The sequence below is a fragment of the Pinus tabuliformis genome, chromosome 9 (genome assembly GCF_031772625.1).
Source record: "Pinus tabuliformis cultivar Carrire ecotype Pingquan chromosome 9, CPIR1, whole genome shotgun sequence".
In the NCBI taxonomy this organism is placed as follows: domain Eukaryota; kingdom Viridiplantae; phylum Streptophyta; class Pinopsida; order Pinales; family Pinaceae; genus Pinus; species Pinus tabuliformis.
In genome coordinates this window covers 522589171-522602838 of record NC_142307.1, presented here as the reverse complement: position 1 = coordinate 522602838, position 13668 = coordinate 522589171, and the positions used below count along the sequence as shown (strand labels likewise).

At 37.0% G+C, this 13668-nt stretch overlaps 1 protein-coding gene across 3 annotated transcripts in view; it reads left to right on the top strand.

Moving 5' to 3' along the window:
• LOC149149505 (uncharacterized) overlaps positions 1 to 13668 on the top strand; it is a 53988-nt gene that overhangs the window by 27513 nt on the left and 12807 nt on the right. The gene's annotated exons all lie outside the window — the stretch shown is intronic.

Here is a 13668-nt window from a genome sequence, read left to right as displayed (position 1 = left end):
AGTTTATAGATGAAAGAGATATCAAGGTTGTTAAAGATCAAGCTCTTCTCTTGGCCTGATTTTGTATAAAAGGAATACACATATGTAATGAATTATATCATAGAATAAGAATCCAAGGAGCACACACAACATAAAATCAAAATAATAGATATAATCTAGATAATCTCATGTATTTGTTGTTAACATGTTTCATGAATTTATGAAAGTACCAAATGCATATATCCCTGGGGGTAGAATTACAACAATGACTAGTAGGTGAGAAAAGACATGGTCAATTTGTATTCATGCTAATTTTTCCACGGATGTTTATTATGATGATCTTGATGAATCAAATTAGAACTAGTCTTTCGACTTGGATAATAGATTGAAAAGATTTTTCTAGTAGTCATGTCTTGGGACATACTTTGAATCAATGCACAAGTGATCCGAGAATTTTTTCACTTATAGATGCATCAGAATTGACATGAGTTATAATGCTTAAAAACCATAAAAACATAAGCATGAAAAATGAAGACAAAGAGACATCATCACAAAAGATCATGACACAAAGATTTGATTACGGAGTTCGTCCAATTTGGACTACATCTTCGAGCCCTACTCAATAGTGGGGAGGCCTTCTTTTATTAAGTGGCATGAAAAGAGAGAAGTACAAGAAGATTTCTACATAAAACATCCTTATACCTCCAATCTGGAAGATAGCTGGAAAATGGAGAGCCCAACTCTAGAAATAGACAACACCACTGACTTCCTAGTGAAAAATAGTCCAAAAACGCCTATCTGAACACCCCATTTGGATAATCGGGCCTTCTGCAACCTTCTCGAAACCTTCTGATCTCTGAAATGAGGTTCTGGACACCTGCTAGGAGCAAGTGCCACTATTCTGCTCTGTAATACTGCGCTTCTCTCTCTGCTCTCCCCCTTTCCTCAGACCCAAATAGTCATATATATATATATATATATATATATATATATATATATATATATATATATATATACATATATGTATATATAGATGTATATACATATATATATGTATATATATATATATATATATATATATATGTATATATATATGTATATATATATATACATACATATATATATATATATATATATATATATATATATATATATATATATATATATATATATATATATATATATATATATATATATATATATGCTGGTGTGGCCAAATCCTTCATAACCAGGTAGTTTTACAACAAATGACAAAGTTTAGGCTGAAGTGACAATTTTAGGTCGTTGGTTTCAACCATAGTCTTTGAATGGTGTGTAGGGAACAACCTTCTTCAAACATAGCAACAAAAATCCATCGAAATATGGTTCCAATGTAATACCCAAGGTTAGCAGGTAGGAGCGGGTCTGAAGGAGTCACGGGAACAACCCCTTCTGCAATGGTAAACCCACTGCCCAATAAAGAAACCCATACAACTATGCATGAGTATCGGCAACGGGGTTATCGGTGCTCCAACTTATCACCGGACAGTCCAATGCCCAAACACAAGAAATCTATGATAACCACAGATCCGACAAGAGTATTCACTGTATACCATACTGTTTTCATGTCCGGCCTCCCATCGCACTATCATAATCAGCGTGAACCCTTGTCGCACTGGTTAGCACTCCGTAACATTTGTGGACCTATCGGGTTTGGGACCCCAATCGCAATAGGCATCCACTGCGAAATCACAATTGGCATCCAACGCGAAATCGCAATTGGCATCCAGCTCAAAATTGCAATCAACCCTTCTCCCCCGAACCGTATTATGAGCACCATCTTTTTCGTGCGATTGCGATATGCAATCACATCGCAACTAAGTCCTGTCGAGGCCGATATGTCTTTCTGTCTGGCCTACGATATGTGATATCACAATCACAGCCGAGAATGTCGGGGGTCGATTCTTCCTTAAGCGCTCCTCTTTCCGACGATATGCGATATGCAGGGCCCAGTGGTGACTGCCACGTGGCGCTCCCTCATTCACTAAAACTATGCCATGTCATCTTCTCCTTGCTACCTGGACAAGTCAAACTCAAACTTTGACTTGATCTAACTTTGTCATCTGGACTCGGATTTAAGTGTCGCATGCACCGTTGGAATCAAGGTGATGATCTCTTTGATTCGATGCTAAGCCTACCCAGATTCTTCCACTTTGAGCTTTGAGCCTTTTTTCATGCCACATGTACTTTTATGAAGATCCACCTAGATCAATCCTCCGGGATCCTCCTAGATCATTCCTCCCCATTAAGAGAAACTTTTGGTCCTCCAAAAGCATTAATTAATCTGCAATTACTATGTACTCTTTCTGCACCACAAGTGTCCTAACATGTCATCCTTCCTTCTCCTTCACCTCTGTCCTTCGGAGCCATCAAAGATGAGTTGACACCTGCATCCCCTGCGAACCTGTAGTAAAATATCTTGCAAACTACATGTTTAGCTCTATGACCAAAATGAGCCAAGCATCCCATACTTTCCACGAGTTTATAACACATACTCTGTGGTCAAGTTTACATAAAAATGGAAACAATACTCTAGCTATCAAAATGAGGTCAAACATCATTGTTGCTCAATAAGTGATGGAAAACATATCATCACTGCAACACATGGTTTACACAAACAAGGACAAACACTGTTGTTGCTTCAACAAGTGATGGAAAACACATCCTCACTTCCACAGTTTAAAATGCAACACAAAATAAGGCCAAATATCATTGTTGCTACAACATCATCAATTTTATAGTTTAAAATGCAACATATGATTCGAAAATATGGCCATGATATTCTACCACACCTAGAAGCACCATGTCTCACTTATCAAAGTGAATGGATCATTTCCTTGTGGCGTGTTCACTGGTCAAACAACTGTTTCATCTGGTTCATGCTCGAATGCTTTGTCCTTGTGACGTTGTTCTGGATGGAGCCTCCAACATGTGGCTCTTTGATGACCACCTTTTTCGCAATGACTACGATGAGCCTTCACCTTCTAGATATGCTTGATCTTCTTCTTCTTCTTTGCATAATATTTAGAGGGTCTTCTACACCTCATCTTTTTTTGTGCTACCATTCTCTTCCAGCACTCAGCAAACATATGGTTTTGCAATCCACAAAAACTGCAAGTTCTTTTATTCCATGATCTATACCCATCAATGTGATTGTAATCAAAATGAACTTTAAAATACCGACATTGGTTATACCTTTTTTTTCGGTCTCTGATAAGATTATGGGAGCAAGAGCTTGCCTCAGCTCTATCTCTGCTATGCATACTGCTATAGGTTGATGGTGATGTATTCCCATCATCCTCTTTTCTCAATCATTCAACATTGTTGTGGAAGCTTCTGACATCTTTGAACATTCTCCTTTGGTGCACCCTAGCTTTGCATATTGAGGTCTTTGCTCAACCTCCAATGGATGAGTTATGCCTTGGTTATTAACACCAAGTCCTTCTTCTTTCTTGTACCTTATCCTGGTAAGGAGCCTCATGTTTGTCCCTGTGATTGGAATCTCCACATTTCCAACAGAGGTTATACTATGTGAAGACGAAACTGAAGGGAAATCAACATCTTTTACCTCCACTGTCGAGTTGGAACAAACTGATGAGGGATTCTCATCATCTGTTGTTGGTGGTTTTCTGGTTGTCTTGGTGCATTTCTTAGCTTTCCTCCTGACATATCGAAGTCCTATTCGACAGGGTAATTCTTCTACTTTGATGGGATTGACAATGCCTTGGCCATTAATGCCCAAGCCTTTTCCTTCATACCCCATTCTCTTCAAAAATTTGGAGCAAATTCCCGTGCTATGATTTTCAAAAGAAGCAAAGTCGTCATTGGGAAACATAAATGAAGGCGGAGAGTGACTTTTTACCTCACAAGAGTCATGCCGCAACTGTTCCATGACCTCGTCCTTAGTTTACAGCTGGCATAGCAGCCTCTGTTTCTCATCTTCCTCTTTTTGTAGAAGCCTCCTTAATCCAACGAGCTCTTCTTGAAGACTCTAGTCATTGTGCTTCAATTCTTCTAAGGCCTCATCTATGGCTTGCAGCTAAAGCTGCAATCATTGCCTCTCCTCATTCGCTTTTCACAGGAGCTTTCTTAATTTAACATTATCCTCTTGAAGCCTTTGGTTAATTCCCCCATTCTAGGAAGGCGATGATTGAAAATAACCAGAAGAGGTAGATGATATATCACTCTCCGATCCCGGAGTCTCCTCCTCTTTGCACCTCTAAGATGCTGGATACATAATATCCACCATTTTGGACATACGTAGGAAAGCCTCATGCATTACCTTTTCACGCTCCATGGTTGCACACTTAATCATTCACGAAAAACTCTGTCATTCACACACACTCTAACATAAATTGTATCGTATCTCTCCCCCATGGCTCAATACTCGCCATGTCTCCCTTTTTTTTTCAAGATGATAATCGTCTGAAGCCTATCTTTGGTTAGCACACTCATGCAATTCACATCACTTAAGCCATGTTCTAATACCACTTGATCCATCACAAAATCATAATCAGCGTCCATCACGAAATCGCAATCGGCGTCCATCATGAAATCGCAATTGGCCCTTCTCCCCCCAATCGTATCACAAACACCATCCTTTTCGTGCAAATGTGATATGCAATCACATCACAACTAAGTCCTGTCGGGGCTGATATATCTTTCTGTCCGACCTGTGATATGCGATATCGTAACCGCAGCCGGGAATTCTACGGGCCAATTATTCCTTAAGCGCTCTTCTTTTCGCCGATATGCGATATGCGGGGACCAGTGGAGATTGCCACGTGGAACTCCCTCATTCGCTAATACTATGCCATGTCATCTTCTCCTTGCTACCTGGACAAGTCAAACTCAAACTTTGACTTGCTCTAACTCTGCCATCTTGACTCGGATTTGAGTGCCATTCGCACCATTGGAATCAAGATGATGAGTACTTCGATCCGATGCTAAGAAGACCCAGATCCTACCACTTTGAGTTTTGAACCTTTTGTCATGCCACTAGTACTTTTATGAAGATCCACCTGGATCAATCCTCCTGGATCCTCCTTGATCAATCTTCTTGGATCCTCCTGGATCAACAAGAAAGGTGTAGCTAAATTATGGAGGTGCTACAACCTTTAGCCATCCGATGTGATTTTCACATCCATAGATAAATTGATAGATTTCTCTTCCAAAAAAAAAAAATCTTAGTTACTTACAACAATCACGAGCCAAGTAATCCTCGAGACACATAAACGATTACCCTTAACATTTTCACTTGGGACTGGTAAATTTTTGAGAGAATTCAAAGGAAATGTTGTTGATTTTGTAACTGGTGGCATTTTTAATAGTTCTTGGCCAATATTTATATGGGTCGGTGATAAAGATGACAAGTTCTTTCTCCATATTTGAAAAATGATATCAGTGTTTAAAACACTATCATTATGAGCCTCCTAAACAAGAAATCCATCAAAATTGAAAATGCAATGGATCTAAGTTGGTCTCCAATAAATCCAATACTAGCCTTGTTTGTGCCATAGGAAGGTGGGTATAACCAACTTACAAGATCGAGTCTTGTATAAACCCATGGAAAGGGAAAACATGAGGCAAGCATCATAGTGATTAAGGATGTGAAAAAGGTCCTGAGGAAGTGTGTTGACCCATCAAGGTTTTGTTAAAAGGGGAACAATAAAGGATGGAAATGAAATGAATGTTATAGTTGATGTCATGTTACAGTTAGCAAAAGATTATCATCATACATCAACAAATTTACTATAGTCTTCATTTAAGGAGGCCCCATTGGAATCCCTGATGAGGAATTAGTTTTCAAAATTCTAAAGGATTATCTTTCCAATGTCACACAAAATCTATCTAAAGAGGAGGATTTTGATTGGAATACTATTTGAAAATAGAGTAAGAGATTCATGTATTTTATTTTGCAACTACCATGGCTTCTGGAACTAAGTAGGATAACCCGATTAGCTCAAACTTTGGTCCCAATTACTTCACAAAAGAATGTTCCATCTCATATGCATTTGTTACTCTATATTGGCTTTCCAGTGATAACATTTTTTTCCAAAGGACGACCTTATGAAAAATTTCACAAAGACAACATTGAAAAAGATTTCTTGATAAGAGGATTATATGTTTGGATATTCATACTTGTTGAACCTTTCAGGTTTTCATATCAAAGTAGAAGAAGTTTTTGTTGAAGTTGTTGATAAAAACATAAGATAGTTTTTGGCCTCTTGAGAATGAGGAAGCTAAATAAAGGTGGTGTAGGAGACACAATATCAAATGCTAGGATTTTCCTACATGACCAATGATGAAGACAAAGCTAAGGATTTGATGAACTGGTTTCCAAAGATTTATCCACAGTATTCATTTTAACTCTACATTTCAAGTCCAAACCATGATCCATCATCAAGATAAATACTATTAAAACATATTAAGACAAAGCTAAGGATATTATTAAAGCTTATACGACTTCCATGACTTATGACATATTTCTAATTTACTTAATAAACATTAAGCAGTGTGCATAGAGGGTTATAGAGCTTTCAGAATATGAAAGCAACTTCATTCTTGCCCTGTGTCAAAATGTGAGATATTGCTACAAAATTTGTAGGTTTAATAAGTGAAATGGTGAAAGCTCAATTGTTAACTCATTTTGGAAACTTTACAAATCTTGCAAAATGCCCTGCATCAACTATTCAAATTTTTGGTGTTGAGAAGGCTCTGTTTAGGGCACTTAAAACATGTGGAAAGATCCCAAAATATGGTCTTAATTTTCATTCTTCTTTGATTGGGAAGGCCTCTACTTGAAATAAATGGATTGGCAAATAAATGATTAATTAACTGTTTCTATAAGGTGAATATAAATATATTTGGTGAGAAGCTTCAAAATCAGGTTAATGAAAGGACATAATTATATGACCAGGGATTGTCCCCATAAGAATCATGGTTCTATGATAGAAGATATTCAAAAATAGGGGGGGGGGATGGTTTTATCAAGCAAAATATTACAGGAAAGTTCCATGCGGTTACCAATAGAGTATAAAGCTAGGGGGCGAGGTGGATGATCAAGATGGTATGTTGTAAATTTCCTCAAGCAAGCTTGATTTGGAGGAACCATATTCTTAGGTGTCTCAACATTAACTATGTTTGGTCTTAAGACCAATTTATTTAGCAACCAATATAGCAGTAAGTAAGTATACCTCCATCTAGATGGCATCATCCTTGTTCAACAATCCATACAATATTGTAATTTCAAATAACAATCTTTGTCTCTCCAAGGAAAACAAGAAGCTTAGATCAAAGCATACTTGGAAACTTCATGACTTCACTCTTATCATATTGTTAATATTCCTTTTGTCATGTTTATGAAAATAGTAAATGCTAAAAGAGAATAAAATATGAAGATTCATGAGGAGGTCAAAGAGTCAAGGGGAAGGTGAAGACTCATCTACCCATTTGTATAAATGTATCCTCATGCCTCTAAGATAATATATGCTTTTGGCACTAGAGTTCTGATAGCAATGTGAGATAGTTATTTTCACTTAGGTAGCTTTGGGCTCTCTTTCTTTTGGCATACTTTAGGCTAAGTTGTGGTGAGGCAAGGGACTTATGTTGGAGATGATATGAGTAGTTTGCCTTCCACTGTTGGATTCTGATGGACTTGCAACACATGTACTTGAAATGGCAACATTATCAATAAGAAACACTTCACTTTCAACATTGATTCCCATACATATTCATGGTGGTTGTAATGTATATTTGGTACTTTTGTTGTGTCTACATGTGTGCTCTCATATGGGCTATATGTTGATGGAATAATTTATAGGTTATTTCTCATGTGCTTTCTTGAATATTTACTCTTTTATTCCATGCTAATGCTAGTAACCTATTGTGAACTGATTTACAATTAACTTCTATAGTTTCTTATTCTTGTATGTTTGAGAAGGTTTTAGTTAATTGAATCCTCTTAAGGCATACTTGTTCTTATTGTTTTTTTGTTATATTCTTGTACCTCATTCTGCAAGTTATAAATCATGGGATGATTTTGTCCTCATTCTTTAAGTATCTCATTCTTTTCCCCACATGAACATCTCTTCATTTGAATGCCAAGAGGAAACACACGTGACAGTAGCTAGGCACAAATACTAGATGGGATTCCTATTCCAAAAAATGTGAGGTTTAATTGGGAATTTGCACCAGGGAGACCCCCTTACTGTTGGCGGTACATTTTTCCCCATCAAGAGGATTCTCCTACATAAAAATCCCATGAAATAAAAGTTTTCATGGACTCCTGTCCCTAGGATCTTCCATAGTTTGTCCATGGGATATTCCATAGTTTGACCATGCTTCTAAATCTCTGAAACGTTCATCTAGGTCTCTGACACATAAAAAAAACAAACAAATTCTTGTGGCATAAATATCTACAAAGAATTTTCCCTCTTGGGGAAAAAAATTCATAGGATTCTTCTACATCACTAAACCACAATTAATGCTACACAAGTTCCATAACTAGTTTATCCTATTGAAATAAAAATCAGTGTGAACTAGTAGTCTCAAATACATAAAGTTTTATCTATCATAGGCCCCAGATAAATCTAATTTTAATAAGATAGCTCTTTGTTTCTTAGTTTTGATTGAGTTTAGACCTTTTGAGAAATCCTAGTGGTATTATGTATTTGTCTTCCATGATGGAAGCCATACTTTTCATTTGACATGGTCTTAAAAAAGAATTTATTTATCCTGAAATTTTGGCAATGACCTTGTATATATGGTTACACAGTGACATGGGCATAAACTCATTACATGAACTAGGATTGTTCTTCTTTTGGATTAACTCTAGGGATTTGGTGTTAAAATTATGACCTTTCCTATACATTTATATTCTTCCACTACCCTTACAAGCAAGTCTTTCTCAATGAAATTAGAGAATCCCAATAATAATTCCTCAGTACAATGATAAATCCCTAAAATTTTATCCATGAAAATAAATTCAAGGTTGTATTGAATTATTCTTTGGATAATTTACCATAAATATTCCATTTACTTCATCAACAACAATGACAGGGAAATAAGAGATCATTGTAACAATCTTGTGTCTATATTACCCTTTCATATTCCCTGTAGAGGCTCTCAAAATTTGAAACCTATAGAGAAACTATGTCATTAATAGTTTTGGCATTTACTCGATCCTCTCTTTCCATTTCCCATATTTTGCTTAGTTTTCCGGTGTTTGAAATACTAGTGAAAATATTTCATATTTTCATATCTCTTATGAAACCTACATAAATCCTCCTTTTTAACTTAAAGTTTCCTTTCATATTGTTCCAAATCTCTTGATTTTGCTTCAATATCTCATCTCTTACTCCCTTTGCATCTTGTACATAAATATGTGCTATTTATTTCTCAATTGAGATAAGGGCTTGCTCATCCTTCTTGTGTTTATTAAAGGCCTAGGTTGATACTACTCCTTGGCTATTTTAGGTTGGAAACATATTATAATCTAGTTGACACCATTAATGTGTCATCAAAACTTTACGATTTTGGGTTGACTAGGTTTGTAATCTCCTCATCCTCAAACAATGGAATTGAACTTTAAAGGGCTAAGAGTTTTCCTATCCTCTTTGGAAATTTAAAACATGATTGGAAAGTGATCACACATGAAATAATTTTTATATCATCTATAATGGATATTGACACCAAAAGACTATCTAATAGTTTTGCATCCCATTAAGCTTAGTTTTGATATTCCTCCATATGTTAACCTATTTAATTGGTTCTATATTTACCAAACTAGCTCCTCAAACTTCTTTCTGAAGTAATCTACCAATCGATCTACTTTAGATATAGTGCTTATTATCTCTTTTATTTTAATTTGAAATTTAAATATTCTCCTAAAATACGTGTAACCCTTTTGAAGAAATCATGTTTTAAAAAAAGCCTTCCTAGTCGTTTATTATGTTCTCATAATGTCCATTTAATATGTTTTCAACAACAAGAATTTCCACATCTCCAGATAGTATAGTTCAACTTCAATCCTCAATTCGAAAGAGACATAACTAATTAATATCATGTTTATTCTCCTTGATCTAGTGACCAACACCCTAAATCTTTATGCAACATCTATAGATAGGAAATCTTAATCCTTTAGAAATGAAAGTAGCTTTTATATGAATTTTCCCTCTTCTCCCATAATCTCCTATAACATCAGAAGGTCAGGGTTGTGTAGTTCCTATAACCTTCTATTTTGAGTTCCTTAGTACCCTTATATTGAAGGACATAAAAATCATGTGGGAACCTTAACTAGGGCATGAACTACTAAAAAGGTCCCTTTTAAAGTCTATTGCTTTCCTTGTTGAATTTATCTTTAGGATTTATTTAGGGCTAGGGATAAATGTGCTGCACCTCACCTACTAGGGTTTGGAATCTCCTTTTCACATTCTAGGTCAACTCTATGTAGAAATAATTCGAAATTTGTAGCTGCTGATGAATTCAAACTAAAAACAATAGACACAAATTTCTTCTACTCAATCCGTGGAAGGGAAAACATACAATAGAAACACATGAAATCATTCAATCAAAATGAACACATATTTTTTACTAGGGAAACCAAAAAACCTCTCCTTTGTTTGTATTATATCAGATGAGAACAATGATCTACTATAATGACTGCTTCAATTCTTGAAGCGTCAATCTGCACTGCAATACAAATTTCTTCCTGAGTCTTCTGTGGATAATACTTGGCCAAAATAGGCCTCCTGCTTCCTCCTATTTCCTTGCACAATTCCTGTTCCAAAAAAATAGGGAATCTACTATTTACATGCACAAATTCCAAGAGAAATGGATCACCTATTGGCTTTGTGGGGCTTGACCCAGGTTGAACGTTAGTTAGCCAAACAAATCCTTACACTACTGGCCCTTTCGGCATCAACCCGCAGAGCGCGGACCGAGGTCTCACCCAAAGTAGTATGGGGGGATGCCGGAACCAAGTTTTCGCACCTTGAGATGGTCGTGATGTCGGCTTATACCCTATGTTTCTACTTTTGTGTAGGTCGCTAAGCCTTAGGCTCTATCAGTATACCCTTTATTTTGCCCTTCATTACCTCCGCGAAGGTGTATGATTGATCTTCACGCAACCTTAACCTGCGATCCATGTACTTTCGTGTTGCTATGACAACGTATTGTAGAGGTTCCCAAGTTATCTTAAGTGTTTTACTTATCTTACTAAACAATCCCAGTTAGCATCGCGTAAACTGATATTCTTACTTGCGTTCAATTAACCAATATAATCACATATATTCGCGCATCACATAAATATTGTAAATTAAACCCAAAATGCAATATAACCAGATGCATTAAGAGGAAATAAATACACAAAATTTGCAAAATACTTCTCTTTATTGATTATATCTTCAGTTTAATACAGACTCTATATGCCATGCGCACACAGCTGCAGGGGTCCACACACTCAGTTGCAGACTTCACCCTAGGTCTCTGCGCACTCAGTTGTAGAGCCTCTACCTATGCTAAGACCTAAAATACTTAGACTTATCTACCAAGACTCCAAAACCTGTCTACAAACTACTTAGAGCTTACTTACTTAGCTCCTTTTTATACAATCTGATGGTCTGCGGACCATGGATGGATCTTTACAGCTGACTTTACACTTTAAAAAAATAAGGGCAGACAACCTTTTATGACTCTTGACACCTTCGCGCTCCGCGACCACAAAATGCGGAGACTTTACATATTTATTACAAAATTGTCCCAAAACATGGGATTTTAGCCCCAAAACTGTCCTTGGGGGAACCCGTTACGAACATCACCTGCTACACGAAAACACTATACACTCACTAGTATACAATAATGATTACAATTACGCCTTTTTCCTCCACTTCACTAGGTAATTCAAATTGCATGCATGACTAGGGATATTTTTAGTAAATTGACTAGTTAATTGAGAGATCAGTGAGTTAAAAACACTCACAACTACTCAAATGAACTCATACTGACTCTATTATAGGCTAGAGGTTAGATAACTAACTTTCACTAAAGATAACACCTCTAGATAGCTATATCTCAACCACCAACTTGCACACAACTCTACTTCTAGCCCACAAAATTGAATTGACCGATTTAACTAAGTGTTTGGTCATGTCACTCCTGCTAATTTCTTACTAACCCATCCTGTTGAAGTGGAAATCCAAATTTCCTCATTTGAATAAGGCACAAGTTAAATGAAGCCTTTTTTTGCTACAATTTAACACCCTCTCTTAGCAAGAAAAGTGTTATGAACAATCCCAATCCTTCTCCTGTGGAACTCGAACTTGCTCCTATGTAGGAATGTACTATAACATAACAATCCTCCTCTACACACAATCTCTCAGGTGATGGTACCTGATGTCTATATGCTTGGACCTATCATGAAACACAAAATTTTCAGAGAGTTTCATACAAATCTAATTGTACATTGGATCAATGTAGGCTCCACCTCCTGACTGAGACCGACCAAGATATTCCTCATACAAATAGCCTTGCATGTTGCTTGAATAGTAGCCATATACTCAGCATCTGCTGCATTGAGTTCTACAGATATATGTTTCAGTTGTACTAAGAAAATGTTGCTGACCCACTAGTGAAGACTATTCTTGGTGTGCTCTTCCTATTTGAGTGACTCCCTGCCTAATATGCATCTGTGAAGCCTTGGAGCTTCACTCCATCAGTCTACCTGTACCATAAATCAAAGTTTTTTATGCCTCTAAGGTATCTTAGAACATGTTTTTCTATTTTCAAGTGAAGCTTCATAGGCTCCACCATGAACTAAGTTGGCTCACTGTAAAACAAATATCGGGCCTTGTGTTCACCAAGTACATCAAGTATCCCACCAACTCTCTGTAAATAGTTCCATCTACTACCTCCCCTGTAGAAGCAACCTCTTTCCTCTAGTTAGTATATATAGGAGTATCCATGTGTTTGCAATCCAACATGTGGAATCTATGAAGGATTTTAGAGGTGTACTTCCCTTGTCCAACGAATATCTCTCCATCTCCCTGCTACACCTCCAAGCCAAGGATGTAGTGCATCAAACCCATATCCTTCATCTTAAATTCTCTTACAAGTCTGGATCAACCTGTCATCTCCTGTCAGTATCAAATCATCCACATAGAGAACTAAGATGAGCAAACTGCCATCTACCATAATGTAGTAGAGATTGGCATATGCTTCACTCTTAGTGAAGCCCAATCCATTGAGATAAGAATCTATGTGAGTGTACCAAGCACGAGGTGCCTACTTGAGACCATAGAGGGCTCTCTTGAGCCTACACACATGTGTCTCCCTGCTAAAGGTCTCAAACCCCTCAAGATGCTCAATGTAGATCTCTTCCTCAACCACTCCATTGAGGAAGGTAGTCTTAACATCCATTTGGTGGATCCTCCACCCAAACTATGCTATGAATGCAAGTATGGTCCTGATAGATGAGTATCTTGCCATTGGGGCAAATGTGTCCTTATAATCAATCCCCTCTACTTGTGAGAAGATTTTGGCCACAAATATGACCTTGTACTTCTCAACACTGGCATCAAATGCATGTTTCACTTTATACACCTTGGATCCAATAAAATATTTGCCTTTAGGTCTAGGCACAACCTCCCAAGC